The sequence below is a fragment of the Mangifera indica genome, unplaced genomic scaffold, assembly GCF_011075055.1.
Source record: "Mangifera indica cultivar Alphonso unplaced genomic scaffold, CATAS_Mindica_2.1 Un_0001, whole genome shotgun sequence".
NCBI classification, from domain to species: Eukaryota; Viridiplantae; Streptophyta; class Magnoliopsida; order Sapindales; family Anacardiaceae; genus Mangifera; species Mangifera indica.
The window spans coordinates 179,228-197,185 of NW_025401093.1; the positions used below are offsets into that span (position 1 = coordinate 179,228).

Below are 17,958 nucleotides of genomic sequence, written 5' to 3' on the forward strand. Positions count from 1 at the left end.
TGACTATACCTATCATGCTTGAAATAAGTTTAGGAGTAAAAAATACTATAGATCTAATATTCAATATTGAAATGTGTTTTTGTTCTAATTTTTTTATTTTTCAAAAGTTTAATCCATTTAGCTAAAAGGCGAACCATTGAAAGTAACATGTTATTATCATGAACATTTTGTAAAAAAAAAAAAACAAATAAATAAAATAAAATAAAGGGTTAACTCCACAAGAATAAAAAATAGGTTTGCCCAAATTTTTTAATAATTAATTGAAGTGATAGTCTTATCTTTATATGATCAATAATTGTTGGGAGCAAGTTTTTAAAGATGCTCTCTTGCCATATATTATATATGCATATATAAAAGTAAAACAACGTGCTAGTGCAAAAGGGAGGAGATGTACAGCTAAGGTGGCACTCTGATCTTAATCTCTCTCTTCTATTATTACATATGCCTCTTATCCAACTTGTGGCTTATAAGCCACTTTTAGAAATAGACAAATAAATAATAGTATTTTATTCCTTTCTCTCCTATCAAGTCATCAAATTAATTTGATTTTGTGAATTTTAATAATTTATAAATAAAAATTTAAATTTTTAATATTTTATAGATATTAATTTGAGGATTTAACAAAATATAATAGATATTATATTATTATTTTATTTTTTATTTAAAATTATTAAATAATATAGTGACCATTCATTCACAAATTAATATTCATACTTAATTCACATAATTTTATTATTATTATTATTATTATTATTATTATTATTATTATTATTATATATACACACTTCACTTTTACATTATAGTGGAGCACAGCTGGATGCTGACAATAATTTAGAGTGAGAAAAAGCGAATACCAAGTACCTTTTTCTTTACTAATTCCCAGCTTGTTCCTACAGTGTTAATCCACCAAGTTTTATGTTATAGTGGAGTACAGCTATATATATATATATATTACTTCACTTTTATGTTATAGTGGAGTATAATTAGATTGTGGAAGAGATGCTAAGAATAATCTAGAGTAACGTCACAGAAGAGTAGATGAAATAGACAACAATAGTGTCACTGTATCACCATAGGTATTATGAGTTTTCAGTCTACATCTGTTTAAATAGTAAATAATAACATAAAAATAGATAATAAATTACTGAAGAAGGAGAATAAAGGAAAACGTAAACTGGTCTATCTCAATTATCGGAAGAATTAGCTTAAAATGAACTTACGATTCAATTTAAATAAATTGATTTTAAATTAAAATTTTAATTTGATAATATAATTTATAAATTATTTATTTATTTATTTAATGATATTTTATCAATATCATTATTTAATTTAACGACAACTCTGTAATGATAATTTACACCGATTTCAATAAACTTGAATCGGACATTATTTAGTTTTGATCTTAGCTGGGGCCAACGTTGTGCTCAATTGGACTGACATTCCACCACTAACCTAAGTATCAAACGACATAATCTAGAGTGTTCTAAAGCCCACTATCAGCCAATACCTGAAGGCAGAGGTGGAATCAGAGCAATGGACCAAGAAAACAACTTTATACCTACTCCAACAAAACCCACTATCACGAAATAAAGTTAGGAATCAAAATACTCCTTAATTTGTCGTTTTGCTGAACTTTATCTCGAGAATGGCTCCTATGGATTGGTTTATCTCAATGGAGACCCGCATGGCTAGCCAGAATGAGCTCCGTATGCACTTCAATGTATAAGATTAACTAGTTTGGTCTGTGAAGAAGGGCTGGCCCAGGCCAATATGCCTGTCAGTTTTGTTTTGCCAATTGAAAACAGGAGCTAACCGGCAGTTGTTTTGAACTTTTAATCTCTAGAATGGACCCACTTGTAGCTTTTGACAATGGCTTTGCCGTCTGCGCTGAAAATTTAATTGGCCTTCAAAATACCACTCTTTCAAACATGTTTCACAGCCTTCAAAATAAGAAAAAGGCCTTACTAGCATACTACCAAAAGAGAAAATATAACAATAGTCCCTTTTTCAATACCTAATATCTTTTATTTTACTAATTCTCAACTTGTTCCTTCACATTCACCATTCTACAGCTACTACAACAACGGAAACAACATTCAACACCATCTTTCCCTTATTTTTTTCAGCTGTGAAAAGTAAATATGAAAGAATATTAACTAAATGAAAATAAAATAAGATAACAATGAAACAACCAGTGAGTAAATTTAGAATTACTTAATAGATTAATGGTAATGACTACTAAGAGTATGTTTGACGCACAACATTGTATAGTGTAAAAATATTATATAGTATTATTTCAAGTATCAAACAAATTTATGATCAATAAGTTTGAAAAAATTTTATAGGCTTCAGAAACTGAACCAAAACAAGCACTTCAAAACATGTCTCACAAACAAAGTAAAGATTAGCTAGGATTGGATTAGAATCGAATTAAACCAGGTTTGAACTCAGCTCAATTTGCAATAATTAAGCTCGAGCTTGAGCTCAGGCTCATCGAGCTCACTGCAAATAAGCTCAAACTTGGTTGGAGCTCGAGTTTTAATTAATTCGTTATTAAAATGACGTCGTTTAATACATATTGATCAAAACGACATCATTTTGTATTAAAATTTTTAATTTACGAGTTTGACAGATAGCTTGAACTTGAGCTCGAAGTTGCAGAAAAGATAATAAAAAGCCATACTCCAAATGAAAGTGGAGGATATAATCATATTATTTTATTTGATGCATGGAAAAATAAGAGAAACGACTGCAGCAAATTCCCTCATCTGATAAGAACCACCCATCTTAAACACTGTATAGAGCATTCATAATTATTGATTCAAAATAATTTGTTATGTCTGAAAATAAACTATGCTCAATATATAAAATTTTTTATACCGATTATACTTGTTTCTCTTTTTTTTTTTTTACATTAATTAGGGAGAACAGGATCTGATGGTTTTTTAACTACAGTAACAAAATAGACAAGCGTTTTGGAAGTTCAAAATTTTCCTCCTCAATGTCATAAAACTAAAGCTGAATAATATTCAAGTATAGTTTCATTAACCATGGAAAAGCATAAAGCATATGGAATGTATAGTTTCATTATTCTACAATTCAAACATATAAAATTGCAGAATAATGAGGAAATATATTGAATAAATACCTAAATTAATACTCTTATAAATGTTTTTCAAATATTTATCTATTTTGATTAATATCTAAATTAATACTCTTATAAATATTTTTCAAATCACATGTATTATCATTAATATCTAAATTAATACTTTTATAAATATTTTTCAAATATTGGATTTGATTTATCTATTTTGATTAATTGTTGATAAGAAATAGTGATCATAAAAAAGTTCATCCTTATAAATTAATAATAATTTTTTTTTAATTTTAAATTGGTATCACGGCTGCTTTCCTTTGAAATGCTACTGGCAAAATTTTCAAAGATGAAAAAGGCATTCATAATTATATTCAAATTGTAAAACCAAATCAAATTGGTTAAAAAATATAATTTGATTTGGTTTAGTTTGGATTGATAAATTTTTAAAAAATAATTTTTAATTTGGATTAATAAATTATGATTTGATGTGCGTGTATATATATAGACACAAACCAAGAGTAAATTTTATTAAGATACATCAAGCTGGGGTCACTTGCACCGTGGGCTTTTGCAAATGTTTATTGACCCTTCACCACTTAAGTCAATACCTACACAAAATCAACTTTGTTATTATTGAATTTGAAAATATTACACAATAAAATTATATGTATACACTTTTAAGTATACAGTTGAACATAAAAAAATGTGTTATCATACAATTGAGTAATTTTAAATTAACCAAAATAGAAATTCTTCAATGGAAAAGGACTTAAATAGGTTGGTGAATCTACCCAAAGAAAATAAGGAAGAAGCCAGTGCCAAAAAGGAATAAGAAGCTTAGCTGAGGGAAGGCCTTGAAGAGCCTGAAGCTGAGGTGATTTATCTGCAGGAAGCTCTTGGACAAGCGAATGCCTAGAGCATGAAACTGAAGGAGAGTTTGTTGGACAATGAAACTGAGTTGCAGAGTGTCTAAGTAGCTTGATGAAGAAGCTTTGACCAAAAAGTAAACTGAGGTGAATGGTGAGCTTTCAGATAGTGAGAAAAACTATGATCTCCTTCTAAAGGTTGTTGAGTTCTCTGAAGAGAATAGACATGCTAGTGAAGACAAGTCTAAAATGGACCTTCCACCGCATCTAATAAAGAAGAGAAAAAAAAGATCCTAAAGAAAAAAATAATGGCTTCAACGATACGAACGTTGGAAAGGTTGCTGCCAAAGTTGAGAATGCCAATGGAAAACCAAAAGAAGATGAGAGCAAAGAGAAAGAAGATGATTCAGTCAAAGTTGAGTTCTGGCAGAGCTGCAAAATTGAAAAGGAGTTTTCTCTCGACGGAGAACTGGAGAAGGAATCATTTGAAGAGGAAGTGAATTCAAAGGTGGATGGCAGTGAAATCGATCAGATAAAAGAGCTGTCGTCCACAAAACATGTTGAGGATGGCGCAACCTCACCAACAAAGCAGCTACAACAAAAGAAGAAGAGACCTTTTATGAGGAAGATTGAAAGCTTACTCAAGAAGAAGCCGACTAGCAACCAGAAGTAGAGGAACTAGGAGGCAGGTATATTGAGTACTATCTTGCACTTCATTGTGTTTACTTTGTTGTTCTTGCGTCTGATTTTCAAATAGTTTAAAAATGAAATGGCTTGTATTATCTTAGTTTTTTTTTTTCAAGGTTTTATTCCATATACACAGAGAAACCATCAGTATTAATCTGTTTTGGTCAGGTTATTTGGTGAACATGTATACAACATAAACTCATGTATTATACTAAACTATTTATAAACAACTTCAACACATAAGAATTATAGCCATCTTTTGGTAGAATCACTCAACACTATGACAATTCTATCATCATTAACAGTACATTTGATTGTAATAATATCAGGATTATGAACATTTCTGGATTGATGTGTGCATAGAGTTTTCATAATCAATTATCTGATTCTCTTATCACAATTCTACTATTCTAAAAGCATTTTATTCGTGTGATCATATAATTGATATATATATGAATATAATAATAATGAGTCTTTTTATTAATAATTAATATAAAATTACAGTTACAAATATTAAATGTGGTTGACTCTAAGACATCTATCCTAACATCAAGAGCAAAATAAACTTAATTTAATAATATAAAATTTATATCCCTCATATAATAAAAATCTTAAAATATTAAAATTTATATCAAAGAATTTAGTTATCTCATTATATAATTACTAATCAGAAGAAGTTACCAATTTTGATTTTAAAAAATCAAATTTGAAAGGAGTGGGCACAGGCAAAAGTTAAAAAAAATCATTGGAAGGCCACTGGATCATTTTCATAGATGGATAAGTTCACTTTTTCTTTTACTTTTTAGACCAACCCTTCAAATTATTATTTCTTTCTTTTTTAACTACCATGTATGGCTATTTATGTAAATTTATATTTGTGGCATAACATGTCTTTAACTTTAGAATAAAGAGTGATTAATATTTTTTCCATCCCTTAAAAAATATAAATCACATTTTTTTAAAAAATCAAAAATCTAATTTCGTTTATGCATGTTACTCTTATTTGTTTTATTTGTGTTATTAATTATTTAAAAACAAATAAAATGATTAAAATATCATTACTAATTAAACATTTTTTTAATTTTAACTCTAAATAATTTGATAAATGGGAAGGGAAAAGATGGTTCGAGTAGGAGAAGAAACCAAAAATGTGTTTTGTTAAACTAATGACAATATATAGAAATTAGGCCAAAAAACTTATTCTCACTCGAGGTTTGCTGTATTGTTAAACTACAATTATAAAGTTTTAAAAACTTAAATATCTACTTGTCACCGTTAATCTTAGTCAATTCCCTTAATAATAAAAGTATAATTTCTCGTAGGAAGTGGACAAGTGTTTGGAGTTTGAAAGAGACAGAGATTTAAGTTTGCAAGAGAGGCGTTTCAGATGGAAGGCAAGTGGTTTAGCTGCTAGACATTCAGTCAGGTAAAACATCAAACACCTACAATGCGCCACAACAAACCACTCACAAACAACACTTCTGGATATCCAAACTTCAACCACAATCAAACTCCAATAGCCACAAACAAACCAACCAAACTTCTTCTCAAAATAAAACAATTCAAATCCAAATAAAATCACAGAACCCAATTGCTCTAAACACAACCAGGCTTTATCGTGGCACCACAGGGGCGAAGAAGCTGATGACAACGATGAAGGATGGAAGGATGGTGGTCGGCGACAGAGGTGATGGCTAGAAGAGCTGCGACAAATGCGAAAGGTGAAGCTGCCAGAGGCACAACAGAGCAGATGGGCTAGGAGATGGCAGAGGTCACTTTTATTTTATTTTATTTTTAAATGCCTCATGATATCTTTGGAAACATTATTGGGTGGGTTTGGTTTGGCTTATTTAAAAAAAAAAGAAATATTACATATTCATTATTTAGAATAATATTAAATATAAATTATTATTATATTCAACAAAATATGATAAAAATAAGATTTGATAAAATGTGACAAAATTATATTGATATAAATAATTCTTGTGTTTGGTTAGAAGTAATAATTTAAATACTTTTGAATATAATTATTCTAAAATATTTTTCATATTAATTAGTTATATTAATTTTCAATAAAACTATTTTTATCATAAAAAATAATAAGTATAGAAATAATTATAATAAATCAAAATTACCTTCATAATTTTTTGTGAAAGTATTAATCAGAGTATCATTTATATTATATGTTACATTACTATTGATAATAATAAAATATTATTAAAATTTTTTATTATTTGATAAATCAAATGAAATAATATCAATAATAAATTATCAAAATAATCATTTGAAAATCCCTTGAAACTCAGTGAAATTGGCACTACATCAAACTATAGAAGGTATTCTCTATTGTTATTTTGTAATTAAATTTTTCTTAAAAAGGATTAAACATACATTTTCAATTAATAAAATCACATAAATGTCTCATTGTAATATTTCATTTAGAATATATATTATTAATAATAATATTAATTATTCATACTTTAATACTAATTAATTAATTGATTTTGAAATAATATAATTAAAACATCATTCAATGCTAAAAGGTCAAAAACCCCGGTGATAGGCCTAAGAATAAAAGCTTGCAGTTAGAAAATTAACCTCCATTTCTCCTTTTGGCACAATGCTGTGTTGCTCGTTATTAGAAAATTAAACTATATGCAAAGTATTCTCTATTGTTATTTTGTAATTGATTTGCTTTCAATCATATTATATTATATTTTTATTTATATATAAAATTATGTATATTATTTATACATATAATTTTATTTTAATATAAATTGCATCACATTTTAGTTATTTGAATTCATTTTAATTTAAATCCAGTGTGTCACAAATTGTGTCATAATATAATATAATATGTGAATTGCATCACAAATTGTATCTTACTATATATATTATATATTTTGCTGAGTAATATTATATTTATTCACTTTGAGTATATAAATAAGTATATACCTCTATATATTATTATATAATTAAATGTTATTTCATCTTTAATTTAAAATTATCTAATAATTTAAATATATATTTATTTACATATTCAAAGTGAATACATATAGTTATATTGTATTATATTTTACCGTTATAAATTTTTATTTTTTCTTTGAGGGTTTTCTTCCATGCTGCACCCCTAACCTTTCCCTTACTAACAAATAATATTTTTATAATATTTTTCCTTTAAGAAAATTAGATTAATCGTTTGGATGGAAAATACCCTTATACATTTAAAGGTAAATAAATCCATTTATTCTCTTATAAAGAGAGAAAAAAATTAATAATTGATAATGATACCCATCCACTACTATTTAAATAAGTATTCTTGGCTAAATTGTTTGTGTGTGTGTGTGTGTGTGGATACTTCTCTATCAATTAATATTTTGTATAAAAATTATTTAATTTTTTATGTTTTTGTTAATTCAAATATTATCTTCTTTGTTATTTATTTTTTGTTTGAAGTGTATTATTATTATTATTATTATTATTCAAATATATTGACATTTATTTTTGTCTTTTCCATTATTGTTATTTTGTCATAGAGATACCGTCTTGATTTAATTTAATCAAAGAAAATGTTTTTAGTGGGGAAAATGATTGCATTATTGATTTTTTAAGATATTGCTTTTAAGTGGGGAAAATTATTGGTTACGAGAGGAGAATTGAGAGATTCCGAAGCAAAGTTTGATTTACTAATTTTAATCAAATAATTTTTTATATTAAAAAATGATATCTTTTGATGATTTATTCCATTTGTTTTTTATTAACTTTAAAATAGCAAAAAAAATTTACTTTCTTATTTTGTACGTTTGATTGGTTTTATAAGTTTTAGGATTTGGTATGAGTTTCAATTCTATATAACTTATTTTATGTTATCTGATACTATTTCTGTTATTTGATTGATTAACAACATTATATGTATATATTTTTTATATATAAATATATATATACATGAATGTATCATGATATGATTAAGTAATTTTGAATTAACACTCATTCACATAATAACACATTTATGTGTAGACACATTTATATATAAAAAATGAATACACATAACATTATTCCTTCTTAATTTTGGGTTAATGTTGTTGTGGTTTTATAGGATCTTTGACATTGATTTTTTTTTTTTTTTCTGCAAATGGAATCAAACAACTGTTTGCATATATAACTGGTAACTTGTGTAATAGCTTTTGTTTTTGCTTGATTTTCTTTTATCTTGATTAGTCCATTTTTTTTTTAAATTTTGGATTGATCTAAATCTTTGTATTGTGATTGTTTTTTATACAGTTAGATATCTTTCCCTTTGTCTATTTTTTCCTCTTTTGATCATGATTGTCTCACTATCTTAGTATGATTACTGTAATATTCCTAAATTAATAAAAGGGCAATTTGGCCATTTTGTTAATTATTTGAATAAAAATATGTATGTATATATTTATAAGCCACTCGTTTAGGTAAAAGATTATGAGAAACGCAGAGTCTACTTCCCACCACTTGTGCGCAGGCGTAACGCATTCTTCCTGCCATTTATTTTTGTCTAAGTAATGCTTGCTAAACATAACTCTCCTAGAAGCTGTTTTGGAGGGGTAACGGCATAAAAGAAAAGAAACAGTTTTCTAAAGGGCTCTCTGCTGGTTTTTCATATTTGTTTCTTTTGCACAAAGAAAAGTATTCTCATCTTCACTACATAGTTGTTACATTGCTAGCAACCTTTTCTTACGCAGCCAAAGAGAAAGAAGAATCTTCCGTTCGCCGGTCAGAGAAAGAGGTCATCGAGGAGACTACTGCCATGCAAAGACGGACGTGATTGCCGGAGGAGAGGTAGACTTTTGAACCACCCTTCCCTACTGCATCTATATTCTATGAAAGCAGTTGATATTTTTATGTGTGTTTATATATATATAAAAGTGTTTCCAGATGTTTAGGTATTATGGTTATATATGTGTATTCTTTACGCATATATAAGGAGATTAAGTGTACGAATGCATACGAGAATTCAGAATTATTTAAGCGGTGATGATGGGTTGCAATATAATTGTTGAAATAATCGTTGCATAAATTGATGGAATGTGATTCGGTGGTTAGACATACAAAGAAAGAAAAGTCTAGGAATGGTTTCCAGAAAAAAAAAAAAAAGGGAAACGTAGGCTGTCTATACCTCTTATACACACCTGGTATAAGAGTTTATCGGCATAAATGACGCACTGCTCAGAAATATATCTTGCATATTAAACATACAATATACACACCTGGTAAAGGCGGAAACTTCCGTCGTTTGGCTTAAAGGCAGAATTTCCGTCGCCGGTTACAGATGAAAATATTACAGCATGCATTAGACTTTATTTTCAGCTGCAGTGGCATGTATGTATCCATACGCGTTATGGTGTGCATGTATAAATTCCAGTAATACTCTGAATGCCTGGTTGTCATGAAGTTGTGGAAAATTTTGAGTGGCTAATTGTGCTGGATATTTTTTGTATTAAATGTATGATTTATCTCTTTGGATGAATCATTATCATGAGCTAGATTGCATGATTAAAATTGGCATGTGCTAAGAATTGGATTGTTGAATTTATAAAGTAATAATATGTTACGTGCGCCTCAACATGCCAAGTTTGGCTTGTTGCATTTATTAAGTAAATAACATGATTTAATATGTGTATATATATATATATATATATATATATATCTATATTTAATTCTTTTCTTTTAATGGCTGAATGAATGAATTGAAGTTCAATGCTTTGGATGATGCTTCCGTGGGTTAATCTTTGAACTTTAGTGGATAAAAATTTCATAGATTAAGATAGCTATAAACAAAGGTATAGCCGATTAATGAGACATCTTGATTCCGCATAAAGAGAAAACAGAATTAGTTTGATATGTGATATCAACGTGAGTGACACCTGAGATGGGTGTTCAAATTTTGGTAAAAATGGATATATAATTGAAACAGATGCCCTCCAAAATGATGACATAAGAGGCACCTGAGATGGGTGTCCAGTCGGGTACATTCGGGATGGATGTGACGGTGAGACTCCATCGAAAATATCCATATGAAATATCAAATTTATTAAAAAGTCTACTGAGTGTTACAATTTATATATTTATTTTGCGGTGTTGCAGGTAGAAAAAAATAACGAGGCAGACGGGGAGGCGAGTAGATCAACACGTTGAACTGCGCTTTGGCTATATTTATTTTATTTCTATTCTGATCATTTTCACAATAATTTATTTTATGGAATCCATGCATTCTGGAACTATCAATTCATTTATATTCACTGAATTTTACTTTGAGACATTTTGACACAATTTTCTTTTGTATTCCAATAAGTACTATGTGATGATTTTTCATAAATATCAAATTGTATTTGATGGTTATCCTTATTTAAAAAATAATAATTTTAATTAATTACCGCTAAGGGTTCGTTTCCGGAATGGGATGTTACAATTACTATTGATAATACGTGTATGGTTTTATTGATACTAAGCATCGGAGTTATTATGAGTAATAGATTAGAAACACTAAAATACATTAAAATTCTTATGTTTAGTGTGTCTTTATACTGTAATTTTTCTTCCTTTGTATGCCAAATTTGTTGTTATCTTAACATCTGTTTTATTTTAGCCAATATGTTATATGTTGTTGTCATTTGATATACTGGACAATTATGTTAACATGATTTTTTTTTTTTTTGGGTTATAGTATGAATTGATTTTTTGTTATGTTAGCATGATTATTGATTATTATGATTTTTTATAATGATTATTATAACTTTCACAAATTATGGGGATATTAATTAAAATCGACAAGATTTTTTCCGCGTAAACGTTTCTAGGCACACGTACAGTAGTTTTACTTTTATAAACAAATTTTTTTGTAACTCCAAAAATACCCTCTGACTTATTACACGTTATTTTCAACCATTTTGTGTGTCAGATGTCAAGGGTCGTATAGGGTACGTGAATACGTGCAGAGTGCGTGGGTGCGTGTGTGCGTGCGGGTGCGTACTAGTGCGTGCGGGATGCCTGAGTGTGTGCGTGAGTGCGTGAGTGTGTGCAGTGCATACGCACCCTCATATATATATTGCGCAGTGCGTGCGGAGTGCACAGTGTGTGAACTGCATAACTAAAAAATATTGATTATTTCTAATCAACTACAAACATATTTAAAAATAAAAATTGATTATAATATAATATATTTAATATTTAATATAATATATAAAATAATAATAATAATTTTTAAATATATATTATATTATTATATATATATTTATTATATTTTTTAAATATTATATTATATTATTTAATTTTATTTATATATATATAAAAGAAAGAGTGCAAGAGTGCACGTACCGTCGCACTCTTGCACTCTGTTTTGTTTTTCATATATATATAATTAAATAATATAATATAATATTTAAAAAATATAATAAATATATATTTAAAAATTATTATTATTATTTTTATATATTATATTAAATATTAAATATATTATATTATAATCAATTTTTATTTTTAAATATGTTTGTAGTTGATTAGAAATAATCAATTTTTTAGTTAAGCAGTTCACGCACCGCGCACTCCGCATGCACCGCGCACTCTACACGCATCTCGCGCACTCTGCACGCACCCTACACTCCGCATGCACCTCGCACCCTACGGACTTCGCACGCACTCAAACATTCCTTCTTGTGTCTACGCACCCTATATGACACCTACAGGGCCAGGAGGGAATTTTTGAAATTACAAATAAATTTGCTTATAAAGATAAAATGACTGTGCGTTTGCCTAAAACGGTTTAAGCAGAAAAAAATTTACCTATTTTAATTAATATCTCCAAATTATGAGTGGTTTTTAGTAAAACATCATCAGTACTTAACTGATAAAAAATAAATAAAAAATTGATGTTTAACCTTTTCAATAGTATGGTCACCGTGCATTCAAATTGTTTTATTAACCAAATCTCGTCAAGACTAAGATACAAAAGTAGTGTCTATTTGAATTCATCATTAGCATAAATTTTTGGTTAGTCAAGCAATGACTGTGTAATCATTAGATCGAACTGTTAGAAATTTCTTGATGTAGGCTAACATTAATTATGATTTTTGATTTAATAAGACTGGGTAATTGAATAGTCCAACAACAGTTTATAAATGGGCTTGAGTGATCAATAAGAATAAACCCAATACACTTAAGGTTATGAGTGGGTGGACAATACAAGTGTGGGCCTTAAAGTTTTTGGACCTTGATAGGAGGTCAATTAACCTACTATAAATTGGCTAGGTCCCTGCTCTAAAACCTAATGCAGAATAAATGCAGTATAGCTTATCCATTCAAAGTTGTCATTCAGAGAGGTTTCTGAAGTAGAAGACCAAGTTACATCAAGAGGTGATCTCAACAGATAATTTCAGGTGATTTCAATAGTTTTTTCAGTTTCAAATTGCACAAAGATCCAAGTATTTCTAAAACCCTAAAGTTTAATTCAGTATTTTATAATCTATGTGTAGATCTTGTGATTGAAATTAAATGATTTATTTTATTCTGTTCTATGAAATAAATCTATCATGTGGTATCAGAACAATACACATTAGGGTATGAAAATTGAATTTGGGAATTAAACTCTAAAATTATATTTTGAAAACCCTAAATCTAGTGTTTTAAAGTTTTTTTTTTATTGTCTTTAATAATTCTATTTCTGAATTAGGGTTTTTTGATTTAGGAGTAGGCTTAATTTTTTTTTTTAAATTAGGGATTAATTCAATTTCAAATTAGAGTTTATTAAAATCCAATTATGATTTATTTTGGTTTGCTTTTGAAATTGGGGATTCAAATTAATCCATCAAACATTGAAATCGGTGTTCTGAATTGTCTGATTTCAGTAATTTGAAATTGAATTTAAATCTGGTATGTATAATATCCAACCGAAAGCCTTTTTACCTGATGAAATCGGACTTGAATGGCCGCCACGTCCAACCAACTTCTTACTGCAATTTCCAGTGAAATTGAAGGCATATGAGCCACTGTCGAGATGAGTCATGACCTCACACCCATACTGCTTCAATTGAAAGTACCGATTTATGCCAGATCAAGGAGCAAACCGTCTGCCAGCATCGTTGTCTCTTCCTTAATTTGCTACCACTTACCAGCACAAATCTAACTCATTAATCTGTGCATATCAACCGTGGACATGAGATGCTTAAAACCCTTCTAGGATTTGACGGAATAGATGATCAGAAACTTAGAATTAGGCAGCCGAAGTCACAAATTGAACCTAGGGTTTTCTTCTATTCGCGGGTCGAAACTGGGTTAGGAAAACCCGGAATCTGACCCTTAAAGCAATGGGTAAAGTCCAACCTGATCAAAGTCAATGGGTTGTGTTGCAACCCATAAACCCGACCCAAGGCGCATGATATTACATGTGCAAAAGATGGATGAAGAGTGTCTCGCACGTGCAGCAGTGGACGCGCGTGAATGAATTTAACTATGCATGAAAGCGTGTAGAGCATGTCTTGAGGTGCGTGTAAGAGCATGAATTATAGTGCAAGGGTGTGACAATCTTCTGGAAGCACGTGAAACTGTTCTAGTGACCAGTGAGGCATATGGAGTGCTTTTGGATGGGCGTGAGGTGTGTTAACGTGCTCTAAAGGTATGTACAAACTTGTATTTTGTATCAATAACATATAAGGTTTTCTGAAAGCATGTTAATGCATATGAATGGCAGATTATATTGAGTGATTGCATGTGATTATGTGTAATTTGTTCCTAACATGTGCATATGCATGCATAAGGAATCATTTGGACATGTTTGTGTGTGTCAAAGTCCTTTGATAGCATGTAATAAAGTTTTAAAGTTTTTTTTTTTGATACGCAAAACACATGAATGGTTTTATAGGGTGCATGTGAATGTATAAAAGTTAGTTAAACACATTAGTGTGTGTCAAACCCCTAAGGCAACTCATGAAACCCAATAAGAACATGTGACCGTAAGTGATTTAAAGGTATAAGGATGCATGTTACAACATATGAAAGGCGAACAACAACCCTTGAATAGCATTAAAGACAAATAGTAGCATGTGAATGGGTTGTGACAACATATACAAACATATTAGACACCTTATAAGTCTCCATTTGAGATGAATTGAATTTTAAGTTCTCCATTTGAGATGAATTGAATTTTAAGTTAACTATTATGACATAAAGTACTCCCTTAAAGTAAAAATTATTGTTTAATGAGAACGATGCAACAATTTAAGGAAGATTGTCAGAGACAATAAGGTATTGTGTCTCATGAAATCTTACTTAGAGCAATAATATTTAGTATCATTGGAATATTTTATGAGTTCTCATGATGTTAATCACCAAAGTGGTACATTGTTAGGACTCACAAAATTTTTCGTTCGATAATGATACATTCTTTGGTTTTTAAAGCATAAGGTTAATTTTGAAAATGCATTGGTCATGAAGAACTCAAAACACCCAAAGGTGATTGGGTTTTTTCAATTGACATGAGCTTTCCTATTAAACAGAGGAGGAACAATGGTCTAGAAAGTTTTATTTGCCCAAAGGTGATATTTCTTTCAAAAAACACATGTTCTGAAAGTCCTCATATGGTTTTAACCTTGTATTTGGGATCCTAATAGCATTTCATTTTTTACCCAAAGGTGATTTAATGATGATACACCAAGAATCCCTATAAGGTGTGGCTTATACAGTTTTAAAGCTACTTTAATTATTACCCAATATGAATTTGTTGTAATACTTAATTAAGATTGTTAGAGATAACTTAGTGTTGTATATTATGAAATCTTAATTTTGGTAGTGTTATTTAGACTTAGTAAAAGTTATTGTAAGTTGTCAAAATATTTAATCGATAAAACGATGTATTCATTGAAGCTTGCAAAATTTCTATATTCGCTGAAAGAGAGATTCTTCAATTGACACATACAATTTCCTGCCCAAAGGTGGTTATTGTGTGTTAAAATTGATAGTTGCATAAGGTATTTGTGGAATTACATTGGTCGTGAAAATTTCAATTCACCTAAAGGTGGTTGCGATTTTCAATTGACATATGTTTACCTTCTGATGTGAAAGAGAGTAGTAACCTAGGAGATTTATCTACCTAAAGATGATAGATTTCCAAAAGTTATTTATTCTTCTTATTTGTAACCTTATTTTTTAGGGTCCTAATTGCATGTCGTATTCTTTGCCCAAAGGTGGTTATATGATGATACGCTTGGAACCTTCGTAGATAATAGCTTATAAGGTTTTCAAGCTATTTATTGCCAATGATATTATTTATTTATTGCATCCATCTTTGATAGACTTCATCACTGTGAATAATAATAATAAAGCCACAATTGAGGTCCTAACTGACTCCAACTTTAAAGAGTTAGAGATAACAATTGATTTTGCACTACTAATTAAGGATATATCTTTGGCCTAGTGAGTTGATGAACCATCCAAGCTCAAGATGAAAGCTCGATAGAATAAAAGGATTTCTAGGTTGAGTGAGAGAAATCTATCAAGTTAAGACTACTTGTCAATTACCTCGTTGGAGGTCTATCCTGAAGATTACTAAAATGTCTCACAATATTGGAGATACTCATTTAATTAGTAAAACTCTGAGAAAGTATGATGGTCTCAAAGGAGTCAAAGATTGATGGGTATGTGATAGTTTTCAAAAGGCACCATAAGACTCACTTTTGACTTTAATCCAATTAAGATTAGCTATGGTTTAGAATCAAATATGAAGTACTATTAATCTGATTCATAAATGTCCTCGAATAAGGAATGCATAGAGTGAAGGAGTCTTAATGATAGACTAGGTTGTTCGTGCGATCCTTAATTATAAAGGAAGAACAATAATAAGAAGTATTAGTTTTGATTGTCTAAATAAAGTTAAGGTTTTAAACGTGAAGTTGATCAATAGATAAAGGCTAGGTGAGTAGGGGTCTATGTTTAGGTTTGAAAATTGTATGGTCATTAAGGTTAGAAATATGGTCATAATGGATATTTTATTAAAATTTTCAAGATCTTGGGACTCCAAAATGGTATTGCTATAAAACTTAATCTTGGGCTTGAAGTTACAATGAGAAGTAAATATGGGTAAGTGTTCATGGGGTAAAGTTGTCAAAATAACTTAGTATTTTCTTAATGGATTTCTTTATATATATGTCAAAATTATTACCCCAAATTAAGGTACTAAAGTGATTGACATCCAATTAGACACGTCAATTGGGCCGGGTCTCCCGAAGCACGAAAAAAGGCCCAGGCACGATAAAGCCCGGCCCAGCACTGTAGAGTGCTGGGTCGGGCCCATGGGCCTACTGGGCCGAGCCTAGGGCTTTAATATTAGACCCATGGGCTGGCCCGGCCCGACCCGATACTGTTTATATATATATATATCTTTTTTTTCTTGGGCAGCATAAGCAAAAGGCAGCAGAAGCAAATTTTGGCTTCTGCTGCCTTGCGGCAGAAGCAAAACGATAGCAGAAGCTGCCTCAAGGTAGAAGCAGATCTGCTTCTGCCAGGCAGAAGCTTCTGCATAATTTAAAAAAAAAAAAAATTTTAAATAAATCTATTTTATTTTTTTTTATTTTCACTTTTATTTATAAATCTTTTAATCACTCAATTTCAATTATTTCATTATATTTTCAATTTCATTAACTTTTTTTCGAAAAATATCTAAATTCGTAAATAATAATTATTTATTTTTGAATAATTCAGAGATTTAAATATAAAAGATGAGTAGATAAATATTATATAGTAGATATATTTTATTTATATTTTGTAATTTATACCGTATGTAAATTAATTTATTTGTACTATGTTATTAATTTATAATATTTTTCATCATATAACTACAGTATTCTTCTATCACAAATGAGGGGTTATAAATAAAATATTCGGGATACTATTATCGGTTTTAATAATTGAAAAAAATTTATGTTAAAAAATGTTAATTAAAAATTGATTAAATGGGCTGGGCCGGCCCGATTAAAGCCCAATCCGGCCCGATTAAAGCCAGTTATTATATGGGTCGGGCCTTGGGCCTTCATATTTTAATGGGCCGGCCCGACCCGAAGGCCCGTTACTGTTTGGGCCTTAGGCCCGGCACGACCCATTAGCCCGATGGGCCGAGCCGGAGCCAGCCCGACCCATTGACATCTCTACATCCAATTCTTGAAATGTTATAAAATTAGACAATATCATGCCTAAAATCAATAGTGGGAGTCAATAAAGATTACAAAGTCTAATTAAATATGAGATCACTTTAAAGGACGTTTCCCTAAATAATTGATACCTAATTTT

The 17,958-nt window shown here is 29.7% G+C and overlaps 1 long non-coding RNA gene across 1 annotated transcript; it reads left to right on the forward strand.

The window, feature by feature from the left end:
* Positions 1-3,929: 3,929 nt before the first annotated feature.
* LOC123205049 lies at positions 3,930-10,956 on the forward strand. The gene is made up of 4 exons (XR_006499712.1): positions 3,930-4,652; positions 5,973-6,421; positions 9,369-9,465; positions 10,771-10,956. It is a non-coding gene; the product is annotated as an uncharacterized LOC123205049 (long non-coding RNA).
* Positions 10,957-17,958: the final 7,002 nt, after the last annotated feature.